Source organism: Alligator sinensis, unplaced genomic scaffold (genome assembly GCF_000455745.1).
Source record: "Alligator sinensis unplaced genomic scaffold, ASM45574v1 scaffold67_1, whole genome shotgun sequence".
Taxonomy (NCBI): domain Eukaryota; kingdom Metazoa; phylum Chordata; order Crocodylia; family Alligatoridae; genus Alligator; species Alligator sinensis.
In genome coordinates, this window is record NW_005842111.1 from 2249208 (window position 1) to 2253007 (window position 3800).

Sequence of the window (3800 nt, forward strand, 5' to 3'; positions counted from 1 at the left end):
GCGTCATGCACAATGCAAAGAAGGCTACAGAACGGCGGGAAACACTTTTCTGCACGCGGGTTCTCTATAGCAACAGACCACTCCGTCGTGCAAAAGAGCTCCAATTCGGCAGGAACATAATTTAGCAGTGCCGAAGCACACACAATCAAAAAATCCACAACTTTGGGTTGTGACACCTTTGAGGAACGGTGGGTATGGTCCAGGGGGCTCTGTTCGGTGTCCCCTTCTGAGGAACTTCTTTTCACATTTTGAGCCTTTGACCCCCACGTTACTCCTACCTTTTTCTTCCTTACTTGTCCCACAAAAAAAAGAAAAAAAATAGCTGTATCTTTCAACCTTTGGCCCCACACAGTGGGGGGTATTAGTTAACTAGGTAGGCTTTCAGGGACACTATCTCTGGAAAATACAAATAGACAGGAGTTTCTGGTTGAACTTCACCCCTACCTTTTTATTTTTGGACATCCCATTTGCAGCCCCACCAAGCCCCGGGACCTCCTGGTCAACCTCCTCCTGGCCCTGGCCAAGTGGGCCCTGTACATGACCAGGAAGGAGGCTGTGGCCAGGAAGGATCCCGGGGACTGTGGAACTGCATTCCTGTCATTCATCCATGCACATTTCTGGGTGAAGCACCATTGGGCAGTGTCCACCGGCTCCTTGGATGCCTTGAGGACAGTTGGGTGTGGCCTGGGGGGCTCTGCTCAGTGTCCCCCTCAGGCACACTTATTGTCACATTTTGACTCTTTTACCCACATGACACTCCCACCCTGTTTTTGCCTTAGTTGTCCCAAGCATTTTGTTGTGTTATTCTTTCATTGGCCCCACACAGTAGGGGCCACTAGTTAGTCATTGCCTGGCTATGACCTGCTGCCACCTGTAACAGCATGTTTTCATGGCTGCAGTCCTGCCAGACCCATCAGCAGAAGCATCTGCACCTTTGGGCCAGATGCCAGTGGGCTGTGGCTGCACAGTTGGCCTTTGTGCGACACTACTGCCATGTGTGCCGCCACCCTGCCATCTGGGCAGCTACCGGGAAGATGCAGATTGGAAGATGTTCTCAGCATGCTGGCCTGCTTTAAACTGTCAAAGCATGTCTTTCTAGCCCCAAGTGGCCAGCAGGTCAGCCACGGGCCCGACCCAGCATGGCTGGGTCCTGGATGCCAGCCCTGAGCAGGCTCCTCTACCTGGGTCCTGCCACTTGCCTCACTATCAGGAATTCTGGTGTTCCTTATTTAAAACTGCAAAATCTCTGATAAAAAAATCCCGAATTCACACTTTAAAACACCCCAAAATGCATGTTTTTCCACAATTAAAACAAAAGACCACTATATAGATATATATATATAGAGAGAGAGAGAGAGATCAGTTAGGCAATGTTTTATTGATATATTTAAAATTTTACAGCAATTTAGAAGCCTACCAGTGTCTCTATCATCATAATAAAATAAATTCTAAATATCTATATGTTTTGATGTTTGCTTTTGGTTTTCTTATCATAGAACAATTAGAGCTTTCCCTGACCTCTTCACTAACTAGGATGTGAAGATAGATGCCCCAACAGTCACAAATCCTGCCAGAAGGTCTCATCCTGTCTGGCAGCTGGGCGTACTGGGTGTGTGATAGGGGGATGTGGGGTTTGCAGGAGAGGAGTGAGAAGGGGTGTGGGGGGATGTGGTGGTGAGACATGGGGTGTGTAGGTAGGTGTGGGAGGATTGTGGGAGAACTGTGTGGGGGGAGCTGCTCAAGCGGGGTGGGCACATGTGTATTCATCTGGACACACCCCAGAGGTCTGAATTCAAGCTTCTGGAGAATTCTGGAAAATAAAAAATAATAAATCAATTCAAGCTTTTGAAGATACAATATGTTTAAATAAAATAAAATATGTGCAAAATTAAAAATCCATGTATAGTAACACTACCACAAAATTTTAATCTGGGGATGTATGGAGAGAAATTTCTCACAGGACTATTGTAAGACGTCAGTCATTTTACATTTGTAACGTTTTGCAAGGGTGACCTTTAGGTCCATCATCTCCTTTAGTAGTCTAAAAAAATAGAGAAAGAAGTTGAAGTTAATGAAATTCACAGCATGGAAATTCACGTGGAAGTGATAGCACTACAGACATCTGTGATAAAGGAAATAATCAAGTCTTCAGTGCCTGAAAGGAACTATACTGAGTATATGTGCTGTAAATAATTAACCCAAGAAAATGGTGATTATGGGAGCTTCCTTCATCTCTGATATGTGTTACTCAAAATATATTCCAATATTAGGCACCTGAAGGAGGCATTCAGTAGTATATCAAACACATTGCCCAAGTTTCCACCCAATTAAAACATTAAGCAGGACTAACAAAAACAAGCAATTCTTGGCTTACTATATTTTTGAGCATGCACATATTTGAGTCATTAAAATTCCTGTATCCACCTGAGGGTTTCTTTCAAATGCACTGCAATAAACTCTCGCACTGTGCTACATATATAGCTATAGTGTCTGTTATAAACTATATTTCAGTAACTTGATTCAATTCTCAAACACGTACACTCAGATATGTTAATAAACATCGTTTAAAAATACAAGAATGATATTTCAGGTACTGCCTGCTATGTAATAACAGGAGAGGTCACCATAGTTTTTTTAAACTAAACCAACTCTTTATTTAAAAAAACTATTTACAGGCTACTACAACTCACCTAGGAGAGGGACAGAAGTTGCATATAAACCAGTATAAGTGATTGGAAGCCCGTCCAGATCTGTAATACAACTGAAGTTCAGTGCACATAAACCACTTTCAAAATGGCCAAAACTGGTTTAAGATAAACCTGCATGGATGTAGTATCAGATTTAACTGATTTAAGTTAAATCAGTTTACTAAGCTTCTGTCCTACTGTCTATTAAGTTTCTGATCCCCTCCAGATTCAATTTAACTCTCAGTTCCCCAGCATCCCAGAATGCTTTGCACCTACCCCACATACCCCACCTTGCGGGGTGGGCGGGCTAGGCTTGGCCCAAGGTGTTTGCTCCAGCCAAGTTGGGAGGTGTGCCCTAGGGCCCCCTAGCTTCTGGTCTGGACCACTGCAGGCATGTAGCTTCATTTATAGAATCCAGATGAATGACTATGCACTTGCTCATTGGTTCAATCTATGCAGCTTAGACTATTCTACAAAGATTGAATCAATACAGTCTCAGGCCGTCTGCCATATGTAGACATGAATTTTTGGTGCATACTCCAAACTTCTCTCAAGCATTGTGCTCCTCCCTTCAAGTTCTATGTAGGTTCCTACATCCTTTTGACAATTTTTCCTGTTGTTAAAATAATAAAAACATTGCAGCATGCTAGGCCACAATGTCCTTCAAGAATGCTGCTCTTCAAACCAGTCCCCTGCTTGTGTTGTTCCTACTGTTGGATGACTTGCTTCTATCTGTCATTCCATTGGGCATTGTCCTGTTTGTCTTCCATTTTGCTAATACACCTAATTGCCAAGGCTGCAACTGAACTCCAACTAGCTTTGAGCATCAAGGACAATAAAAAGTCCTTTTTTAGATATGTGGGGAACTGACAACTGACACCCAGGAAAAAGCCAACCAATTAAATGGGTACTTTGCGTCGGTCTTTCATCAGTCCCATGGGACACCCGTGCCTGCTACGGGACGGGGAGATCCAGGTGAGGGAGATCCCCTGCCCTCCATCAATGCTGACCTCATGAAGGAACACCTTGAGAGGCTGGATACCTTCAAGTCAGCCGGCCCTGACAATCTATACCCCAGGGTACTCAAGGAGCTGGCGAGCATCATAGCCCAGC